Source organism: Macrotis lagotis, chromosome 4, assembly GCF_037893015.1.
Source record: "Macrotis lagotis isolate mMagLag1 chromosome 4, bilby.v1.9.chrom.fasta, whole genome shotgun sequence".
Classification (NCBI taxonomy): Eukaryota; Metazoa; Chordata; class Mammalia; order Peramelemorphia; family Peramelidae; genus Macrotis; species Macrotis lagotis.
This window is the reverse complement of record NC_133661.1, coordinates 190,914,382-190,928,563: the sequence shown is the minus strand read 5'-3', so window position 1 is coordinate 190,928,563 and position 14,182 is coordinate 190,914,382. Positions and strand designations below refer to the sequence as shown.

The 14,182-nt window shown below is 32.0% G+C and overlaps 1 protein-coding gene across 1 annotated transcript in view; it reads right to left on the bottom strand.

Moving 5' to 3' along the window:
* AVEN (apoptosis and caspase activation inhibitor) overlaps window positions 1–14,182 on the bottom strand; it is a 235,629-nt gene that overhangs the window by 144,513 nt on the left and 76,934 nt on the right. The gene's annotated exons all lie outside the window — the stretch shown is intronic.

Below are 14,182 nucleotides of genomic sequence, written 5' to 3'. Positions count from 1 at the left end.
AGCTTGTTAGAATGAGTATATATATATATATATATATATATATATATATATATATATAGACAAGACATAGGAAAGACCAGAATATAATGGTATAATATTAAAAAAAAAAAAGATGGAGTCAATGAGTGATAAAGAAAAGTACTGGGAGGAAGGGAAAGGAGATGAAGAAGAAGCTAAGAAATTTCAGTCAAGAAAAAGCTTTTTCAATGGAGTGGAAAGGGGGAAGGCAAGGGGGAAATGAATGAGCCTCCATTCTCATCAGAAATGGCTTAGAGAGGAAATAACACACACACTTAATAGGGTGAGGAAATCTATCTTACCTTAGAGATAAATAAGAAGAAAGGGGTAGGATAAGGGGAAATAGGGGGAGGAAAGGGGGGGAAATAGATAACAGAAGAGAGGGTACTCAGAGTCAACACACTTTTGGACAGGGCCAGGATGAAAGGAGAGAGAGAATAGAATAAATGAGAGTGAGGAGGAATAGATAGCATCTGAGAAAAATATTGAAGCAACTTCTCTGGTGGACTTATGATAAAGAAAGCAACTCACCCCAGAGACAAAGCCATTGGAAGAAGCTGAACACAGTATTCTCTCTCTCTCTCTCTCTCTCTCTCTCTCTCTCTCTCTCTCTCTCTCTCTCCATATTTCATATATATATATATATATATATATATATATATATATATTCTTGAGGTTTCTCATCTTCTTGGGGGGAGGGAGTTATGTTTACTCATAACACATTCAATTTATATCAATGTATAGCATGGAAACAATGTAAAGACTATCAGACAGCATTCTTGGGGGGGGGGTAGGGAGGGGGGGGAATTGTAAAATCCAAAACCTTACAAAAATGATATACACATATTACCATTGTATATAACTGGAAAACAAATAAAATGTTAATTTTAAAAAAAAAGATGATGTTAATGAATAGCTATAGGAACAATAAATTTTAATAGACCTATACTAAATGAAGAATATAAAATGAGGTACAGGGCCCTAACTTTGGTATTATCAAAGGGATTGGATTCATGATTTCATTCATAAATGGAATGCCTAGGTGATCACACTCCCTCTACCAATAAAGACTAGCACCTTCTCTACAACATATAATGGTAAAAGAGCTTCCTAAAGCACTGAAAGATTAAATAGCTTGCCTAAGATTATGGGAACAGAAAAGCACCAGTTTTATATCACACTTTATCCCACTATGTCCTCCATATATATATATATATATATATATATATATATATATATATATATATATATATATATATATATCCCCCTGTCCTCAAACTTCAAGTCAATTTGGAAAACAAAAGTAGATGCAACCAGGGAACCCCACAGAGTACCTTCAAGAATGTCACTTAGCTTCAATAATGGAATGACAATGCTCTCCATTTTAGGAGAGATTGAGGTTGAAGAGGAAAAAAAGAATTAAAATGTTTGGCATGTAGAATAAATATATATTTCTTGACAAAGATAAGTAAAATTGCATTATATTTGTCACTGCATTTTGTGATTAAAACAGCCCCATTTGACTGGTTTGCATTTAGTTATGGGTATGTCTTGAATCACTTCTAATATGTTAATTAAAGTTTTCTTTTTAAAATATAATTATAGACAGGCAAAGAGGGAGGATTCTGGGAAGATGGCAAAAATGGTCCAAAAATTCTATGCTCCCCAATGTCCTCCACAAACAAGATAGACCATCTCCTCAAAATGACTGTAGAAGGGCAGGTAGGAAGCACAGTAGAAAGAGCATCAGTCCTGAAGTCAGGAGAAGCTGAATTCAAATCTGACTTAATAATTACTTAGCTGTCTGACCTTGGTCAAGTCACTTAACTCTATTACCTTACCCAAAAAATTGACTGTAGAGTGGCAAAAATATCACAAGTCATGGAAAAGCAGTTATTCCTAAAACAATTTCAAAGTACCTCAGAAAAGACCCACTTCCAGAGGTGGAGGTTTGGTTCAAGTGACATACAAGCATTTCTAGGTCAACTCCACCGAATCAACCATCTTTTTTTTAAATACTTAATAAATATTTTTATTAATACTTTATTTGTGGGGCAGCTAGGTGGCATAGTGGATAAAGCACTGGCCTTGGAGTCAGGAGTACCTGGGTTCAAATCCAGTCTCAGACACTTAATAATTACCTAGTTGTGTGGCCTTGGGCAAGCCACTTAACCCCATTTGCCTTGTAAAAAACCTAAAAAAAAATATTTTATTTGTTTTCCAATTATATACAATAGCAGTTTCTACCTATCATTTTTGCAAGGTTTTAGATTTTACAATTTTCCCCAATCTCCCTTCCCTCCCCCACCACCCACAGAAAGCAGTTTGATAATCTTTACATTGTTTCTATGCTATACATTGATCAAAACTGAATGTGTTGAGAGAAAAATCATATCCTTGAGGAAAAACTAAAATATTAAAGATAGCAAAATTATGTAGTATAAGACACTTTTTTAAAAAATTGAAGCTAATAGACTTTGTTTAAACTTCACAGTTTTTTCTCTGGATACAAATGGTATTCTCCATTTCAGATACTCGAAAATTGGGCCTGATTATTGCATTGATGGAATGAGCAAGTCCATTAAGGTTCATCATCACTCCCATGTTGCTGTTAGAGTGTAGTGTTCTTCTAGTTCCGCTCATCTCACTCAGCATTAGTTCATGCAAGTCTTTCCAGTCTTCCCTGAATTCCCATCCTTCCTGGTTTCTAATAGAACAATAGTGTTCCATAACATACATATACCACAATTTGTTCATCCATTTCCCCAATTGATGGACATTCACTAGATTTCCAATTCTTTGCTATCCCAAACGGGGATGCTATGAATATTTCTGTACACATGATGTTTTTACCCTTTTTCATGATTTCTGGTATAGACTAGTAATAGTACTACTGGATCAAAGGGTATGCACATTTTTATTGTCCTTTGGGTATAATTCCAAATTTCTCTCCAGAAAGATTTAATAAGTTCACAGCTCCACCAACAATGAATTAGTATCCCAGATTTCCCACATCCCTTCCAACATTGAACATTGTCCTTTGCAGCACTGAATCAACTATCAATAAGCCTTGGGGGAAGCAAGGTCTGGAATCAGCCTCTGCATCAGAAACTTTGACATCAGGGAAAATGTGGGGGGTCAGTTGGCTGAAAAGAGTAAGTTTGAAGAACTTTCTGTAGATTTAGAATCTCAGGCACAGCTTTGCTGATCAGATTAGCTACTATAAGAAGGAACAAGCACATGCCCAGTGACTCTTGTAACAGAGGAGCATGTTCAGAAGAGTGGAGTCCCTGACTGGTTCCAGGGCTGAAGGGCTGATGGGAAAGTTGAAGCTTGGAGCTACATAAGAGACTGCAGAGAGCAAAAGTATTTGTGAGACAACATAACCGGGGGGCCCTAGCCATGGCTTAAGGGTGAAAGAAGTGTCCTAAGTTGAGTCTCTAGAGTTCAGAAAATAACAGAAAAAGCACCTGAGATTTGGGGCACCATTACTAACATCTCTGAACAATCACCTGATCACAGTAAGTTGCTAAAAAATAAAAATGAGTAATCAAAGGAGAAAGAATCTGACCAAACACAGCTACTAAATGGATAGAGAAAATGTGGGTTCATAGTCAGAAGATAGTAAAGTGAAAAAAAAGTCACTGCTACCCAAAGCAAAAACACCACATGACAACCCAAAGAGTTGTTAAAAAACATAAAAAGGATTTCAAAAATCAAATAAAAGAGATTAATGAAAAACTAGGAAAAAAGAACATTTCAAGAAAATCAAGAAAATTATTAAACAAGAGACAACAAATTAAGGAAAAAGATCCAGAAACTTAAGGAAGAAAATAACCCCTAGATAACTAGAATTGGACAGGGGAAAGCAACTGATGTTACAAGACACCAAAAAATAATCAAACAAAATCAAAATAATGAAAAAATTAATATAAAATATCTCCTAAGAAAAAACAACTGATTACGGGGTGGCTAGAGCACTGGCCTTGGAGTCAGGAATATCTGAAATCAAATCCAGCCTCAGACATTTAATAATTACCGTAGCTGTGTGGCCTTGGGCAACCCACTTAACCCCACTGCCTTGCAAAAACCTAAAAAACAAAACAAAACAAAAAAGAAAAACAACTGACCAGAATAACAGATTGAGGAGAGACAATGTAAGAATTGTTGGACCACATGAATGTTAGAATCAAAAGAAGAAGTTTGATACAATTGACAAAAATGAACAAAAGAGGGGTGGCTAAGTAGCTCAGTGAATAGAGCACTGGCCCTGGAGTCAGGAGTACCTAAGTTCAAATCTGGCCTCAGACACTTAATAATTACCTAGCTGTGTGGCCTTGGGCAAGCCACTTAACCCCATTGCCTTGCAAAAAACCAAAATAATAATAATAATAATAATAATAATAATAATAATAATTTTAAAAAATGAACAAAAGAGTAAAGTACAAATAAGAATAGAAAAAAAATTCACAACAACATTATGAAAGCAATTCCAAGATAAAATCTTATGGGAATATTAGGTTCAATTTTCAGAGAGAAAATATAACAAGCAACAATAAAAAAAATATATACACTGCATAACTATTAGGATTACACAAGGCCTCACAGTTTTTATGACAAAAGACCATAGGTCTTGGAACATTATATTTTCAAAAGCAAAAGAGTTGGAGCTGCGACCAAAAATAACTTACCAACCAAAATTAAGTATAATCCTAAATGAAAAAAAAATGGACAAAATGAAAGACTTTCAGATGTTTTTGACAAAAAGACCAGAATTCAATGGAAAGTTGACATGTAAGATCCAGGAGAAACATAAGGTAAATATCAAAGATTAATTATAAAGAACTTAATATGATCAAACAATTTATTTCTTAAATTGAAAATGTTATTAGCATTCTTAAGGCTATCATTATTATTTTAGTAGTTTGAAAGAAAGACAGGGGATGAGATGAGTATGATAAGGTGATTCTAAAAAAAATTAGGTAGAAAAAGTTAAAAGGAGTAATTATCTCATATAAAGTGTGAAAAGGTGGGGGTGGTAGAGCTGGAACCTTACTCTCACTGGATCTCTGTTAAAGAGGAAACAACATTATATATTTAGAAGTGTATAAAAGGCTTCTAAATTTATAAAGAAATAAGAGAGCAAGTGGACAGGATAAATGAAGTACTGTTAGCAGGGTATGTAGATTAAGAGGAGAATGGGATGAAAGGATAAGGGAGGGACTCTTAAAGGGATGGCTAGAATAAGGAATAGGAAGGTTAGAAGAGAGGTTAAGGAAAACATTCTTTAAAAAGGTATAATATATATATATATATATATATATACACACACATATATATATGTATATTAGGGAGGTAGTGGGTAGAAATAAACTTGACATGTGAGGAAGAACAGGGTAAAAATGTTCATCAAATGTCCACAATAGTGAGGAAAAAATAGGATAAAGGAAAATATAAAAATAGCAATTATGACTTTGAATGTAAGTAGGATAAATTCACCATAAAACAAAAACAAATAACAGATTAGTTAAAAATCAGAATCCAACAATTTGTTGTTTACAAGAACATATTTAAAAATGAGAACTTAAAATAATGGGCTGGAGTAGAATTGATTATGTTTCAGGTGATAAAAAAACAGAGATAACAATCATTATCTCATAGAAATTTATAGATAGGGGTGGCTAGGTGGCATAGTGGATAAAGCACTGGCCCTAGAGTCAGGAGTACCTGGGTTCAAATCCGGTCTCAGACACTTAATAATTACTTAGCTGTGTGGCCTTGGGCAAGCCACTTAACCCTATTTTGCCATGCAAAAACCTAAAAAAAAAAAAATTTACAGATAAAACAGATGTAATTAAAAGAGATCATAAATTCAGAAACTATAATATGATAAAAGATACTACAGACAATGAATTAACAGTAATACTAAACTTAAATGTTCCAAATACTATAGCATCTAAATTTTTAAAAGTTAAATGAATTGAGAACTACAATAACAAGAGCCTTTAATCTTCCCCTCTCAGAACTAGACAAATCTAGCCAAAATAATAAATAAAAAATAATTAAGAATAGTAAATAACTAAAGAAGTTAAGGAAGTGAATAGAAATTCAGATAAGCATAACAGATATCTGAGTTAACCAAAAAAGAAAATAAGGAATACAGCTTTTTCTCAATGGTACATGATATCTTTACAAAGATGAACTCTATATTAGAGCATATTTAAGAGCAGAAAAATCAAATGAATACTTTTAAAATCACAATGCAATAAAAATGATATTTATTAAGGAGTCATGGTAACATAGACTAAAAACAAGCTAACTTTAAAAACTAAGTGAGTTAAAGAACAAAGTATAGAAACAATTATTTCATTAAATAAAATGACAATTATGAGATGGACCAATAAAGAAAAAGTAGTAATCTTAGGAAAATTATCTCTAAATGCTTACATCAATAAAATAGAGAAAGAGCAGACCAATGAACTATGCATACAATTTAAAAAAAAACAAGAAAAAGAACAAACTAAAAATTCCAAATTAAACACTAAGTTGGAAATCTTAAAAATTAAAGATGAGATTAAGAAAATTGAGGGTAAAAAAACCACTGAATTATAAGCAAAACTAGGTATTGGTTTTATGGAAAATAAAATGGATAAATGATTCGTTAATAAGATGTAAAGACAGAGACAAATTTCAATAATAAATGTGGATCCAAAAATCCTAAATAAAATACTAGCTAAAAGATTACAATTATATATTATAAAGATTACACATTATGAGCAAAATAAGAGTTATACTAGAAATGAAGTAATAATGCTTTAATATAAGGAAAACTATTAACAATGATTAACTATAGAAATATAAAACTATTAACAATGAAATTTTTAAAAAATCAGATGATTCTATCAATAGATGCATAAAATGTTTTTGATAAAGTACAATACAAATACTTGAAAGTATAAATGATTTTTTCCTTAAATTGATAAGAAACATTTAACTAAAATCAAGAACAAAATTATTTAGAATGGAAAAATGTCAAAAGTCTTTCCAATGAGATGAGGTGTGAAACAGGGATGTCCACTGTCACAATATTATTTAATATTTTATTGGAAATCTTACAAGAGCACTAAGAAAAATAGAAGGAATAAGAATGGGCAATGAGACAGACAATCTCTGTAGGTGTATGATTGGAAAATCCTAAACATTCAATGGAAAATTTAGTTAAAACAATAATTTTAGTCAAATAGCAAGAGATAAAGTATAACCATATGAAATCCTATATATCACAACCAAAACCCCACAAGAAAACTGAGAGATACTCCATTTAAAATAACTCTAGACAGTATAAAATACCTGGGAGAAGCACATCTGCCAAAACAAACCCAGGAACTATATGAACAAAATTAGTTTCAGAAACTTATACAAATAAAATCAGATTTAAATAATTGGAGAAATATTAATTGTTCATGAGTAGGCAGGGTCAATATAATAAAAAAACAATTTTATCTGAATTATATTGAATTATATTCAATGCCATCCCAATTAAATTGTCAAAAAATTATTTTACTAGGTTAGAAAAATAATAACAAAATTCAACTGAAAGAACAAAAGGCAAGAATATCAATGGCACTAATGAAAAATGCAAAAGATGGAGGTTTAGCATTACCAGGTTTCAAACTATATTATAAGGTAGTAATTATCAAAACTATCTGGTGTTAGATAAGAAACAGACAAGTACAGCAGTGAAACAGAGTAGATATACAATTGACAGTAGCAAGAGACTATAGATCCTTGTGTTTGACGAATATAAAGACAAGTTTAAGTGAAGAATCCATTATTTGGTTAATAAAAAAAAAGAATTTGAGGGGCAGCTAGGTAGTGCAGTGGATAAAGCACCAGCCCTGGAGTCAGGAGTACCTGAGTTCAAATCCAGCCTCAGACACTGTGTGACCTTGGGCAGTCTGGCAAAAATTGGGCATAAACCATTATCTTACAATCAAAATGGATACATATAATCTAGATATAAAGGCAGATATTACAAGAAAATTGAAGAACATGCAACATATTACTTATCAGACTTATGGAGAGGTAAACAATCTATTAATGAAATTAGAGCATTAAGAGGTTTTATATGGATATTTTTAAATACATTAAAATAAAAGGTTTCTGAACACATAAAGTATGTAGCCAAGATCAGAAGGAAAGTACAAAATTGGGGGGATGGGATTTTATAGGTGGTTTCTCAAATAAAGATCTCATATTTCAAATATATAAGAACTTCACCAAATCTTTAAAATAGGAATCATTCCCCAATTGATAAAAAATTGATCAAGAGCCATGATGAAGACTCAAGACATTTTATAGTCATGAAAGAATGCTCTAAATCATTATTGATTAAAGAAAAACAAATCAGTTTGGCTAAAATGATAAAACAGGAAAAGTGACAAAGATTGGTGAGGACATGGAAAAACTGGAACACTAACTCACTGCTGGTGGGAAAACTGTGAATTAATCCAATTATTCTGGAGAGCAATCTAGAATTCTGCCCAAATAATTTTAAGCTGTCTATATTCCTTGACCCAGAAATAACATTATTGTCTGTTTCTCAAGATGATTAAGTTTGAAAAAAAGAAAAGAACCTATATGTTACAAAATACATGGTAGCAAAGAACTGGATTTTTCATGGTTGGCCATCAATTAGAAAAATGGATAAACAAGCTACAAAAAAATGATAGTGTTAGAATACTACTGCATGATAAGAAAGGATGAACTTGATGATTTTAGAAAAATATGGAAAGTTTTATATGAAATAATGAAGTGAATTGAACAGAACCAAGGGAAATTATTTATACAGTAACAGCAAATGTGTTTTAAGAACAATTTAGAGCAACTAAATTATTTTGACTATTATAAATATTCAAATTAACTACAAAAGATTTTCTGAAGGAAGATGCTATTTGTATCCAGGAAAAGAAACTTTATTATATATTTAAAGGGAAAAGCAAATTGTACAAAATGGATTTGTAATTCATGTGCAACCCTCCTTTTTTCTATTCTCTATTCTCTTATGGAAATGTTTGTTTTATTTCTTAAGTTCAGAAATTTAAAACATAATAATAAAATGAATAATTAAATAAAAATAATAATAAAATGAATAACTCCAACCTCCCCCAGCCCAGACCTTCTCATACTAGACATACCAAACCTCCTCATCACTAAACATACTAAACACCACCTCAGAAGGAAGCAGATCAAAACCTAGCAAAATTCCCCTCTCAAGAAGCTGGCAAAAGTCTCAGGATTTTTTTTCCCCTTTAACCCAAAACTTCCAGATGGGTTAGTGTCCAAACTCTTGATGAGGTACATGAGGCAAGATAGGCTCTGCAGACAGATTACAACAGGCACTATAGCTTTGACTCTAGCAATGGTCATCTCAGCTTATCATGCCCTAAAATTTATTTGATGCGCCATAAAGTTGTGTCACAGAGATCTTCCTAGTTTCATAAATGTGAACAATCCAAGTTGTAAACACTTAGTTGAGATTAATCATAAATCTAGTATGCACAACAGTAGGTAAGTGTTGGAGATTGGTCAGCATTATGTGCCTTCTTTTCACCTTTGAAACTATGACACATTTCAAAACCCAGTCAATATTGAGGAAGGCTCCCATTTAAATCTCCCAGGTGAGCAAATTCCACTGACATTGTCCTATCCCAGATAAAGGTGTCACTGACAGCCAAACAAGTCTTTTTACCCATAAACATCCATAATCATTCTTGACTGTGATGCCATTTATTACACAAATAGGAGAAAAAAGAAAGTAATTGACAGAGATCATCTACTTTGCTACAAATGCTTTTCTTGCTTTAAAAAAATTATCAATGTTCTTTTTGATATTGATGTCATTTCTCAATGACTCTACTTTTGCTTCCCCCCCCATACACAGAACTCTTCCATGTAACCAAAAAAGAAAGAAACCATTATATGTTCACAAAGTTTTTAAATTCTTGGTCAAATATGAAATAAATCTATCACTGAGTACAACTATGTAACATTTCAATCTATGTTTGAGCTGGTAACCATGCTACAAAGATCCCCTCAAAAATGTAACATGGGACTCATCACATTTGACTTCTTAAAGCAGACCTACTATGACTTGGAGTGGCATTCTATGGTCTAGAAATGAATGCCTCCGGTCACTAATATATTTTATATCTACAAATGTAACTTATAGGCTCAAAAGCTTAACATTTTTCACATTCAATATTAAGAAATGCTTTTAATTCAAACCTTTGAGTAAAAACAAAATATATGTATTAACAAACATATGTATGTTACTCTATGGTTTTTAAAAGATTGTAAAAACTTAATAGCACAGGGCAGCAAGGTGACATAATAGTGAGCAATAGAGCATCGGCCCTGGAGTCAGGAGAACCTGAGTTCAAATCTAGCTTCAGATATTTAATAATTAACCTGGCTATGTGACCTTAAGCAAGTCATTTAACCCCATTACCTTGCAAAAACAAAAAAAAATCAACATTAAAGTATTTGAAAAGGTATCATGTGAAAGAAAGACTGAACCCTGAGAGCATAATTGGGAATAAAAGATGAAAGCTGCAGAAGGGAAGATTTAGGCTAGATGTAAAGAATTTTTCCTAATAAGAGGTATTATATTCTCAGTCATTTGAGGTCTTTAAGCAACAGCAGAATTGATACTAGTCAAGTATGTTGTAGATTGAGAATTTTTATTCAGATATAAGTTACTGGTCTAGATAATCTCTTAAATCTCTTTCAATTCTGAGATTCTGTAATTATGAAAATCCTACATGGAAATGTAGGCAAGAAATTATAAGGAATGCTCAAATCTAACTATAGATTAATCTTCTTTGAGGCTTAAAGAAGAAATATGCTTTAAAAAAAATAATTGTCATGGATGCCAGTGGGATGTCATTGATACTGGGAACAGGTAAAAAATTAATAATCCACAAAAATGAGCTATCCTTCTGAAAACAAAGTCAATATTATCCCCAAAGAAGCAATTTTAACTCCCCCAAATCACATTCCTTTATTGTAATACATGCTAAAAGAGGTCCATATGAAGTATTTTATTAAATATACATCTGAAAGAAAACACAAAAAACTATCATTGAGATGTCATGAAAAAAATTTTAATTTAATCCATTAGCAAGTTTTAGTGCATCTCTAAGTCAATGTTTACTTCCTTAGATCAACACTATTATTACATGCATAGTTCTAAAAGACTCTATATGACTCATACTACTATATGTATATAGGCAGGGGAAAAATTTAGTCCATATAACATGTAAGATCTATAATGATATTTAAGTATGAGAATAGACAATTTAAATCATATGTGTGTGTGTGTGTGTGAGAGAGAGAGAGAGAGAGAGAAAGAATGTATATACATACACACACATACACACATATAAATATGTATACACAGAGAGTCAGAACTTCATTTAGGAGTTCATTAAAATGAAAACTGTTAAATATCCAAAGGGAAAAAACTACTGACTCAATGTCTTGGTCTAAAAGAAATTAACTCAACATGTTTAAAACCTGCTATCTCTTTTCACAGAAAGTGGCTATGATGGGGGGAGGGAAAGGTGTGGTAGATTGTGGATTTAAAAAAAAAAACTAGAGGCTTTTTACCTTTGTTAGGGAAAAGACAAGAAAAAATGGCAAAAATACATAATAAAAATACATGACAAGCCAAATCTCTGTGAATGGTCAATCTTAAAGTTCAAGAATAGAAATCTATCAACCAAAAGTCATGATATAAGAAAAATAATTTTAAGAGTATTTTTAGATATCAGCTACTTTTGAACGGAGCTCTGGATCCTCCTCCAAATACGTCACTTACTGTGTGTCAAAACAACTCCTGTCCATTCTACCTGATCATACTCTAAAGCTGTAGTCTTTTTCTTCATTCATTTCTTGATGACAAGCTGTTCAAACACAGAACACCTATCAAACCTAATATTATCATTTGCTCTTTTTCCCTCCTTTCAGCAGACACTGCTGTCCATCAGGAGAAGTAATTAATGGGTTTATTATGTAGGAAGCGTCATCCTGTCAGTTTGCTGCTTGGTTTGAATAGCTCATAACAGCTCGTCGTTGATGCCATGCATGTTCAGTGTTCTGAGCTATGACAAAATACTACACCCTTTGGGATTTTCACCCAACCATTAAAAAAGCCCTGTTTCATATCAGTGAATAACAGAAGCAAATGAAGGACAGAGAAACAGATACCTCCATCGTCTATTTTAAAAAGACTGCTGCTGGATTGAAAGTTGAGACAGAGACCAAAAGAAGAAGGGGGCGGGGAGAATGCTTGATTGAATGGGCAAATATGAAGGATTTATTTTTTAATTTTGAGAAAAAGAAGATTCTGGCAGAACTTTTCTGGAATAACATAATTCGGTTATAGAATCAGCTAAGAATTTCTCCTTGCTGAAGCTTTCAATTTTAAATAAATTCTGAGAACTCAAATCATTTGGGGTCAAATGAACTGCTCTAATCAGATGAAGAAAATCAAAGTTCATCTTTCAGTTGCTCTCATTTTATCATAACTGTTGCTAATCACCAATTGCTGCCACAAAAGAATAACTGGGAATACCCTGGAATGAAAGAGAAAAGATATGAAGAAGCTGCAAAATATGAGGCACTGTGGAAAAAGAAAGCACAAAACTAATGTGCAAAAGGCATTTCAAATAGAGAAGCTTCCAACCTGGTGAGATTTTCCTACTATATTCATACTCCAGCAAATGAGCTTCAAACAAAGTGTTTCCAGGTAAGCTTTTAATATTTATTTTTTATTTTGACTCATAAAAATCGCACCTACAAATCTGATAAAGAAGCCAAATGACTAAAATTTCAAGAAAAGCTTTCCTACGGTATGCAGGTTTAAACTTAAAAAAGTAAACATTTCTGTGATTTTTCTATTTCTCAAAAACTGTGATCTTGTAGCAGATATCTTTGTTGAAAGTGCATTCTTTTCATTATTTTTTGCTATTGTTTACCTGGTTTCTATTGTTTTATATTTAAACTGTGAACTTATTTTGTATTCAATGACTAAAAAAATGCTAAATTAGTACTAATATGCACAAAATCCATGACACAGTTGCTGTTTTTCAAATGAATTCAATGAACTTTGTTTTTTCTTGCAATCCATTAAAGCAAAGAACATTTAATAAAGTGGTAATTAAATTTTTTTATATCTCTGTTAAATAGAAGGAAGTCAAATCCTAGGTTGTATGATGGTGTAAGTATTAACAAAAAGGTGATATATGACTCTCACTGACATATGGAAAAAATATCTGAGCTCTGTTTTTCAAATAGAATAGAGCTAATATACACCAAAGGATAAATAGTACAATTTTATTATGAATTCTAAAACAGCATACATTTAAGAGAAGAAAAAGGTTTGCTATGTTAATGCTTCAATAGCTATTGGACCTAATGTTCATATCAGAAGATGGTCAAATTGACTGAGAATAACAAAGCATCTTCAGGAATACTATGAGTCTTAGAAACACCCTATGCATGATGTTATAGGACAGCTTTCATATATAATATCTCTGTACTTTATGTAAAAGAAAATAAAAATAGCTAAAAGTATTTCCTTAAAGGTGAGGAAAGATGATGAAGAATATCCTGTAGTCTTTTTCCAAAAATTAGTCCCATCCCTTTTACAATTGAATCCATCAGTCAGGATGTCAAAAAAAAAAATTCAATAATTAACCCTTTCATAAAGAACCCTCTAAATACTCACATTTCTAAGCTGTTTCTATTATCTTAAACAACACAGGAATGAGTGAAAAAGTAAATCAGACATCTTAACTATAGAAACATTTTAGGTATCACAAGCAGAAATTTCAGAATTCAATATTACATGTCTGAAAATTAATCATATTTGAAATTACTGAAGAGAAGCCATTCTTCCATTTCATTGGATTATTTCCCCCTTTCAAATTTTAATTAAGGCACTGAATTGCACAAGACTTTCACTTCTCTCAGGAAAAAAAATCTAGAGATAAATTAATATCACAAAACCAATAGTTTTGAATTCTGAGTTCCACTCTATGTTTTCTATTATATTAAGAATATGGTAATTTTTAATAGATAATTTTTAAATTATGTAGAT